Source organism: Perognathus longimembris, chromosome 22 (assembly GCF_023159225.1).
Source record: "Perognathus longimembris pacificus isolate PPM17 chromosome 22, ASM2315922v1, whole genome shotgun sequence".
NCBI classification, from domain to species: Eukaryota; Metazoa; Chordata; class Mammalia; order Rodentia; family Heteromyidae; genus Perognathus; species Perognathus longimembris.
In genome coordinates this window covers 30433309-30444268 of record NC_063182.1, presented here as the reverse complement: position 1 = coordinate 30444268, position 10960 = coordinate 30433309, and positions in this window count along the sequence as shown.

The following is a 10960-nucleotide window of genomic DNA, read 5'->3' as shown; positions in this document are numbered from 1 at the left end:
GGAATGACTTCGGTAGGGGGCAGGGAGTATGATAGAGGAATAAATATGGATGGAGATGTAACAATGAAATCTGCCCTGTGTAAGCTAATGAAAATAGATCCCAGTCAAAAATATAATTTTAATATCAATTTAACATTTCTCAACTAATCAAAGCCTGAGACTTTCCATATGTAAGTAGCCATGATTATTTTGTTAATTTGCTAATGAGAGATCATGTGCAGTGGCTTTTCAAGTCCTTTTGATCATTAATCTACTTCTGTATCATAACTTTGTTTTATTCCTAGATAGTAAAAAAAAAATCTTCCTTAGTTTTAGTTAAGAAGGTGTAATCCTACGTACTCACCCCCCCCAATACAGTGCACTGAAATTAAAAACAAAAAACTCTTGAGTTTGTTGCCGTGGACAATTGCACACAAGGTTCAGTTGGAACGACCCTTGACATCTTATCACGTCATCAAATTACTTTATGATATACACAATGATTAAATCTCCAGTGACAGTATGGACTTTGAAAGTACAATCTGGTCCTTCTGGCCATGTGACATTTTAATGGTTTAAACTATCATTGTTTCCTCATCTATAAAACAAATATGTGATCCAGCAATTCTATTCTCGGACATTTATCACAGGAATAAGAATTTATCCAAACCAAGATACAGTAACACCACCAGCACACGCGTAGCCAAGGTGTGGAATTAGCCTGCCTGGCCCTCAATGGACAAACAAGTCAAGAAACTGGCATGTATGCACTCATTAGTAAGAACGAATCTATGCTGATCAAAATGAACTCCAAGGAAGGGAAACCAGAAGCTTTCTTGTATTTGGCTTTTTTTTCTCCATTGTTGCTGTTTTTGATCTTTGTCTTGCATGTAAGTTTATGTGTTTGGGGGCGTGGAAGGGGAGCACAGAAGTGGTGAGACTAAGGGTGAACAAATGCAGTAGTGACAGAAGGCGCTACCAACCATGAACTACACAACTTGTAGGGGTCACAAGAGAAAAACTGGGAGAGAATCAGGGACGAGGTGAGTGCTCAAAAAGAAATGTACTCATTACCTGACTTACGTAACTGTGACCCCTCTGTATATCACCTTTACCATAAAAATAATACATAAATGAATATAATATATAGAAAAATATTATAGCATCCATTACAAAAAAATGATATTGGGCCATTTGTATAGAAACAGAAAAACCTGTACAAAATGTTAAGTCAAAAAAGTCAGGACTAGAGAGACAAAGGATATATGTCTCCCCTTATATGTAGGAGCTATGTGTAGCTTATAAACTTGTAAATAACTATGTTGGGTGGTATACAATTGTATTAACTGAAAAACAGTACTTTCACGGGAGAACTCAGTATAATTCCTTGCAAAGGCAAAGTTCAACAATAGAAATACTCACAAGACAATATGTTGAGAATGAACTTTACAACTCGGGGTGGGGACCTGGAGGGAGGAAAAGTGGGAGACAAACGAGGAGTGTGTTCAACAGGAAATGTACTCAGTACCTCACGGATGCAATTGTAATCCCTTTGTACATCACACTGACAATAATTTTTTTTAAATGCCTGGAAGCTGGTACTTGAAACCAACTGTGCAGCCAAGGGGCCAAGGGCGAGGTGAATGAAGAGGAGAATAGGGGAAGAAGGCAGGAAGAATTCAATGTATATCGTACAAAATGTACAAGAGTGAGAGAAGGGGCGAGCAGCAGAAGGGATGGGTGGAAAGGCTACATAACTGGCGTGAGTCCACGGTGCCTGGATTGAGAGGAGGCTGCCGCATCCATTGCCCTTGGCGGACAAAAAATAAATCTTGACTCATGACATAAAAACCACTTAAGAAAAGCCACTACAACCTCGGCATTTGCCGCTCCCTCTTCTTCTCTTGGATACTTTCTTATGCCTTTTTTTTTTTTTGTTTTTCTTCCCTATGGTTTTTCCTCTGTTGTCACCGTATTTGATTTTGGTACCCTGGGTATTGTATATATGTTTATCTGAACTAGGAAAAGGAAAGGGAACATCAAAATGATAAGACAAAGGGTAAAAGGCAAACCAATTCAACAGCAATACTTACAAGATGATATGCTGTAAACCAACTGCACAACTGGGGGGGAGGGATTAGGAAGAGGGGAGGTGAGAAAGAAATGAGGGAGGAGGTATTAAGTTTAAAAAGAAATGTACACACTGCCTTACGAGTGTAACTATAACCCTCTGTACATCACCATGACAATCAAAATAAAATAAAATTTAAAAAAGAATAAACTTCCATCTATATGGTCACTTAATCAAAGGAGACAACAAATCAACATGTGTTCATTAAAACAGGTAAACAGAGGAGATATGCTGTCTTCATTTTCATCTACCTTAACTAAGCACTGGACAGACAGACCCATTTCCATATATAAATGAATCAAACTCATGACATTTTCTATATGTTTCCATATTGCTTTGATAGCTATATGTGTTAGATGTATGTCTACAATGATACAGATGCTGAATGATTCTTTTAAGACCAGTCTTCCTCACTTTCAGTTTCATTTTCAATACCTACAGTAATATATGACCCTATTAGTCCCTTCCCTAAGTATTGTGCCTTTGTGAGTGCCCAATTTGTGTGCTAATTTCTTAGTTCAAAATAGAATTTAGGGGGCTGGGAATATGGCCTAGTGGTAAAGTGCTCACCTCGTATACATGAAGCCCTGGGTTCGATTCCTCAGGACCACATATATAGAAAAAGCTGGAAGTGGCGCTGTGGCTCAAGTGGCAGAGTGCTAGCCTTGAGCACAAAGAAGGCAGGGACAGTGCTCAAGCCCTGAGTTCAAGCCCCGGGGCTGGCAAAGACAAAACAAAAAGAAAAACAAAAAATATAGAATTTAGTCAAAAGAAGAATCAAACTGCAGGACATCCATATAATAATTTACATAATAGCAGATATACAAATTTGCATAACTTGATTGCCATTTCTTATGCTTATTTAACTCGAGATTTTTTATTTGAGCAAACATTCCATCTGGGTGTGCAACAAAACATGAGCATGAAACTCCCGGGGATGTAATGTGAGGCTCCTTACCTTCGTTCACTCATCTCAACTTCAGTACATTTGTTTCAAAGAAGTCTGATTATAAGACTGAGCTCTGCTGCTTCTCATGCCCGAGACAGAAGCTTTGAAAAGCCCAAAATGGGTCACGTGGCGCTGTAGTTTGGTGATCCTGCTAAAGAGCTCACATCATTCATTCCCTAATACCCAAAGTAAAATTCACTACCCGAAGTTACATAAGATCAAAATTTCAAGTATAAAATCAACATCTCTAGGGAAAGTATTTCTTCCTTCCAGAGAAACCCATGTGATATTAAAAGCCTACTGATTTAGAATGCAGGGAAAAGTACACCTCTCATAGTAGATTTGACAAAGAAAAATCTGTTCATCGACCCATATCTGTGCAAGGCTGAACTCAAGAGCCTTAAGTTGTTTACAAGTCCAACTTATCAGTCCTTCAAACTACCTCTCCTATTCTTTGAATACATATATCCTTTCTTTTTTCCTTTTTCTTCTTTTTTTTTTTTTTTTACCAGTCCTGCGGCTTGAACTCAGGGCCTGAGCACTGTCCCTGAGCTGCTTTTGCTCAAGGCTAGCACTCTACCACTTGGGCCACAGAACCAATTCTGACTTCTTCTGTTTATGTGATACTGAGGAATTGAACCCAGGGCTTCATGCATGCTAGGCAAGCACTCTACCACTAAACCACATTGCCAGGCAACATATTTTCTTTTTAATTTTATCAGCAGTGATTTCTGATGCAGTATTTTCTTCACGATGCTCTCTTTGTAAGAGAGTCTCTCCACACGTACATTCCATTTTTAAAAAATACCCGTCAGGTAGAGCCTTTAAGGAAGTGTATGGCCACACCCATAAGTCAGCAATTTTAATCAAGGGGTTATCATGTTAAGTGCCATTAGCAACCAGGATGATTTTGACTTCCTTATAAGACATCATGATTTTGCAGTGCTCCTTTATTGATTCCTTTTGAAACTTCTGCCCATCATACTGACTCATCAGACTCAAGTCATAAATCTGCGCTTTGGCTCACATGCTGTTGAGTACCATAATCACGTGAGCGATGCTACATTTTTCACCCTCTCACAGTCCCGAGGCAGTTGAAAACTTTTATTCTTCAAGTGTGAAATCGTCATAAGGCCATGGGAACTATGTGGCTCTTGAAATCACATTAAGATTGATATCCATAGCTCTGTGGTCCAGGTTCTTTACTCCTTCAAATCTCCTGCCCCCTTGCAGAAGGCCATACACGTTCATCTCAGTTGTCTTGTGGGAGGTGTACAGTTAGTTCAGTGACCACAGCAGATCCGTTTCGCTTATCTCCCGCTCTCTTCAGTGGTGTTCATAGTAAGTACTCAATAACTTTTGGAGGTGGAAAGAGAGGGAGACAGAGAGGTAGGGAGGAAAAAGGAAGCATAATTTGTTAGATGTGAAAAATCAAACAAAATGTCAAGATCTTGCATTTCTTTAAGGTATGGTGAGTAGCATGGAAATCATGACATTTAGGCATCCATGCCGAAGACTTGATGCGTGTGCACGTGGGCGTGTGCACGTGTGCTTATGCACATCAGAGGGGACGAAGAATAACTGACATTAAAATAATACATGATTACCACCATGAAGAGGCTGACGGTACTGGCAATGATGGTAATTCATACTAAACACAAGCTGATTTTGCTTTGTTCTTTCTTTTCTTTTTTTGGCTGCTCCTAGGGCTTGGACTCAGGGCCTGAGCACGGTCCCTGGCTTCTTGTTGTTTCTATGGTGCTGAGGAATTGAACCCAGGGCTTTATGGATGCAAGGCAAGCACTCTACCACTAGGCCATATTCCCAGCCCCACAAGCTGATTTTTAAGAGGACAACAAAAGCCTCAACAGAACGAGATCTGTGGCTAGCTGTAACATGGTCCTTACAGCATGAGCTGCTCGCCACCTAAGCTCGGTTGTGGGATTAAAGCATCTATGTGAATGTGTGTCCCAAGGTTCAACTTTTAGCTTTGACCTATTTTTCTTATATATTTTCTTTCTTGGAAATATAGATGGTGATCTCACAGTTTCTTAGGAATATATATACCCATTTTTAATAACTATTGAATGATTAATAGACCAAGTAGAACCTCAAATCTGAACAGAGATTTTAGAGATGATGTATTTACTGTGCATCTTTAGTGACCTTGTATTTAGTACTAGAAATCTTATCTTTATCCTCCTTTTCCCTAGTGGTTTTATCTTAATACCTGAACCTTACTTATTAAAAAATAAATACAAACTCTGTATAAGCTCTGTCCTTTGATAATTTGGTAGAGACCGCCTGCACATCAAATTAAGAAAAAATAGACAAGTAGAGAATTACATTTCATTTTTTCTCTCTAGATATTAAACTATTGAATGACTAATCATTTTTAGCTGTCTCTAATTAGTATTGCACCAAATAATGCTAACTTCTTTGCCAAATTTTGGAAAATATTTTACATAGAATCTTGTATTTGTAACTATTTATACAGATAGTAGACATTTATGTAAATAGCAACAACATTTAGGACTATGAGACAAAATGAATTTATATTCAAAATACCAGAAGTATTTTTATTAAAAGCTTTTTACAAAATATGTAAATAATTTGAGAAATAAGATTGCTCATTAATTAATTTAAAATTACTCACCGATGATCACATCTCACCATCTTGCTGACAAATCAACTTGGAAATATCTGTTCTATTCTCCATGACAATGAATAGATTTGTCAAGAGGGAATTAAATTCATTAGATGGGCATACATTTGTGTAATACAGCAATATAAATGTATTTATACATATGAGTGGGGAAGGGAGGAAGGAATGAGAAAGGAGAGAAAGATGCAAAGAGAGGCAGAGAGAGTTCTCGGTGGCTACTGTTCGTTCTATTTTTTCACTAGGTTCCATTGTCTAAGTAAACTTTTTTGCTTACATTTTTGTTTGTTTAACTCAAATACATATAAGGGACAAAGGGACACCAAGATTCTACATGCAATCAGATATTGCATCTTACCGTATATCAAATAGTTTCATCAGAAGATTTATATTCTATTAATATTTACTGAGCGTCTGCTGTGGTTTAAATATGGCTTGTCTTCTCTGCAACGAATATTGAAGTTTGATTACCACGGCACCAGTTGGGAGATAGGGCTTTAAAGAGGGCACTAGACTGTTCGCAGAGATGAACACATTTCCACTTTCCTGTCACGAGTACAAGCAGTCTGAGACACTCACCTAGAGCCATGGCCTCCAGAACCATGGGCCCAAATACACTTTGCTGCTTGAAAAATTACCCAGTCTTAGTCATTGTGTTATCACCATAGTACCCTAAGAAAACTGCCGAGTGTTTTATTTGTATTTATACACACACACACACACGCATATATATATGAGTGCATATCTGAGTGTTTATACATGAAGAGCTAAAATAGTTCTTGACAAAGTACAATATATGTCAACTATTACTAGTTTTTATAAATATGTTGACTCAAAATACAATGACCTATACTTATTTAAAAATAAAACAGAATAAATGCTGAATGTACACATTTCCAAATCCCTCATAAGCATTAAGGAAATGGAGATGCCGGTCACCCCACTTGTTTGTCGCCCTTTGCTCTCAGACTTCCCAGGCCCCTCGCAACCATCCACAGCCCTCAACCCAACTCGCGCACCAGCGATCCCTCATTGTATTGTTTTTTGTACTCTAAAATGCCATATAAATGAAATTATATTGTGTGTATCCTTTCTTGCCTGGCCTATTTCACTCAATTTGATGGAGATTCACGCGTGTATTACATATAGGTATAGTTTTGCTTTAATGCTGAATATAATCCTATGATATAGAGAAGTTATAAACTTGTTTGCTCATTCATCTGTTTATGGGCATTATAAATGAATTTGCTATTATATTTGCATGATATTCTGGAGTTGAATGACTAGGTCAAATTATAGACACATATCTAATTCTAAACTAACCGTCAAGCTCTTTTCCAAAATAGGTATACTATTTTTATGTGCCATTAGCAATATGTGCGCATTCCAGTTTTCCTGGAACACTTAGTTCCTTTAGTGATTTACTTGTTTGTTGGAACACTTAGTATCCTTGGTGAGTTGTTTTTTCCATTCTAACCAAGGTACGAGTGTCTTATTGCAGTTTTAATTTACATTTCCCCCGATGAATACTGATATGGCACATTCTTCATGTGGTTATTTCTGTGAGGAAGTATTTGAAACATTTTACTTCTTTTTAATTGGCTTGTTTGTTTCTTTATAATTACCTTAGAAATCTTGAGGAAAAAAATATTCTGGATACAAGTCCTTCATCTAAGTGGTTTATTCCACGCTCCATTCTGGCCCCACACTCTACCAGAGTTGCTCTGTATTTTTCCTCTTAACAATATCTCTCAGGAGCAAAACTTATAATTTTGAAGATGTCTAACTGAAATGATTTCGATTAGATCACATCAAAGTCCTAAAGCTTGGGTAGAATTAGTGTTTTAAGTCTAGAGTCCTCCCAGTCATGAGTATAAGAGGAGTCTTCATTTATTTAGGCCTTTTTTAGTTTACTAGTGATAGTGTGCCTTACAGGTTTTTTGGGATATTGTGAGATTTTCCACTATGTAGTATATATTTTACTTAATTGTGAACTACATTTTTCAGTTGTAAGTTGTGACTATTTGTTAATAATTTATCCAAATGAACTGTGCTTTCTAAAGTAGTCACCTGGTATGCAGCGACCTGCAAACTACCTTTGAATTCCAGATGCTTTTTATGTTATTTTGAATTTTCTACAAAAAATATGAGTTTGTAAATAAAAAAAGATATTGGCTTACCTTTTCTAATATGATTGCGCTTCATTTCGTTTTTTTTTTCTTGCTTTAGTGCCCTGGATAAAATCTCTTACATAATGTGAAATAGAAATAATGTAAGTTCCAGCTGCTACTGGACTTCATTTGTAATCTTAGCTATTCAGGAGAGTAAGATTTGTGGAATATGGTTGGAAAACAGCTCAGGCAAAAGAGTCCACAGGAAATCCAACTCAAAAAAATCAGCATAACACAGGCTTCAAGTGATTTGGAGGCTCTGATTTCAAACCCTGGTACTACATAATTAATTAATCTTAATTAATTAAAAGTGGAGGATGGGCATGTGGCTTAGCAGTAGAGTGTTTGCCTACCATGTTTGAAGCCCTGGGTTTGATTCCTCAGCACCATAGAAACAGTAAAAAGCTGGAAGTGGTGCTGTGGCTCAAGAGGTAGAGTGCTATCCTTGAGCAAAAAGAAGCCAGGGACAGTGCTCAGGCCCTGAGTCCAAGGCCCAGGACTGGCAAAAAAGAAAGAAAAGGGGGGGAAAAAAAGTGGACATCTTTGATTTTCTTCTACACTTAGGAAAAAATATTCATCTTTCACACCTTAAAACATGGATGATTTACAGGTCTGGTGTTCTTTATTACATTGAGGAAGTTCTTTTCTATTTTCAATTTTTGAGAGATATATAAATAAGAGATATAATTGAGAGATATAAAGAGATACATAATTTTGCCAAATACTTTTTTTCATCATTTGAGGTGATTGTATGGTCTTCTCACTCTGTGATTACAGTAATATACACTGCCTGATTTTCAAATGTTAAAGCATCCTTACGTATTGAAATAAGCTAATATCTCATGTTATTGTTGTTTGATAACATTTGATAACATGATATTGTTGTTTGATAAATGTTATTTGATAACATTTTCTTCAAATTTGTATCTGTGTCTCTAAAAGATTCTGATTTCTTATTTTTCTCTTGTGGTATCAAAATGATTCTGGATTAAAACCTGAAATATGAAGCATATACTTATCTATGGCTTTTTGGAGGATTTTGCTAGTATTGGTATTTTTTCTTTCTTTCCTTTTTTTTGTTTGTCAGTAAAGCCACATGAGCCCAAAGTTCAACTAGAAATTCCTTTATTTTAGTAGTACAGTGCTATTAATATCTACTTTTTAAATTTTATCTTTATTGAAGAGGCGATGAGCAGGGAGCTTACAGTTACATAAGGTATTGATTACATTTGTTTTTAAATGATGTTACCCCATCCTTCTTTTTCTCCCAATTACCCCTCCCTACTCCCCTCCCCCACACGTTGTGAGGTTGATATCCAATCTATTGTTAAGTAAGTATCATTGTTGTATTAGTTTGTCCTTTGACCTACTGTTTCTGGAATTCTCTTTCCCTTCCCCTGGTCAAATAATCTTATATACAGGACACATTGTACAGAAAACTAAGAGATTAAAGAAATAGGTCATGTCTTTCAGGAAATTTGTTTACTTCTAAGTTGTCAAATTCATTCACATTAAGTTGTTCAGTAATTATCTCATACTTTTCTATTAGGTTTGTACCTTTCTTCTTTCTGATATTTGTGATTTCTCTCTTCATTTTTCCTGATCATTACAAATAAATTTTAGGAACTTTATTGGTGTTCTCAATGCATCAGATTTTGCTTCCATCAATTTTCTCAATTGCTTTTATTTAATTAATTTCAGCTATGATGTTTGCTGATTTCCTTTTCATACTATTTTAGCTTTGACCTGCTGTTCATTTCCTAAACACAGTTGAAGTGGAAGTCATTGTTTTGAGACTTGTTCTTTTTTACATATATAGATATCTTCTAACTACTTCTTTAGCCAAATCCCACAAATTATAATATACTTGATTTGAATTTACCTTTTGATTTCTTCTTTGATATCCGGTCTTAAGTAGTTTGTTGTTGGTATTGTTTGTTTTCAAGTATTTGGTGATTTTATCAGAAATCTTTGTCCTATTGATTTCAAATCCCATTAGTGATAGAGAAAACACTATGTGGTTTGCGTCACTTAAATTAAGTAAAACCTGTTTGATGTCACAGAATGTAGTTTTCTCTAGGTAGTGTTACTGTGGGAATTAGGAAGCATGTAAATTCTGCTTTTCAGGGGTGTTTTCTATGAATATTGGATACAAACTGGTAGAACGATTTCTCAAGTCCTCCATGTTTTATGAATGTATTTCCTTTTCATCCTATCGGCTTTTCTGCTTGTGTGAGGTTTGCACATGCAGATAGAGTGAGGGCTTTTCCGCTCCATATCTCCCCGAGACACACATCTTTCCCTCACCGATGATTGTCATTTTAACCATTAACTCAAACTCTTACCTAATTGCTTCACTGTAAAATTGCTGATTAGAAATATCATTTAATTAATACATAATTTGTGAGGGGAACACAATTTATAATCCTACAAATACCCTGGCCCTGATCAACACTTCCTCCTGGATTTAGCATCCACTCAAAATGCTCATCATATTCAAATGGTTCAGGGGAGGGATTAATAGAATACAGACATCAATAAGCAGATTTAGACAAAGCAAAATTTGAATAAAATGTTAATGGTAGGCAGACATAGTAAAAATTATAGAAGTGTTGCATTCCTTGTACTATTTCTTGTAATATTTTATACAACTGAAAAATAGAATGTTTCTGAAAAATAGCCACAAGATTTATCACAGCTGTTAAATCCTCTTTAATAAGATTAAGTAATAGTTTAAACACCAAATTGTTTTAAGAAAGACAAAAAATGAAGGAGGATGAGTCTAAGAAAGTAGAAACATAAAATGCTTATCTGTGGAAGTAGGCTAAGTAAAGGAGCCCATTTCAGTTTGACTTGCTTTATATTAGGAGCCCATTCACTCCTTTATAAGTATAGCTAGATGTGAAAATGATACAAAATGGTGGGGAGATAAAAGCAAAAGAACCATATTTTCTATAATGAAAGATAGAGAGCAAAGGAAATGTTATCAAAACATAATAGTACGAAACCTAAAACAAGAAGACAGACATCAGAACAAATATTATAGTTTCACAAAGTCTTAGGGATAT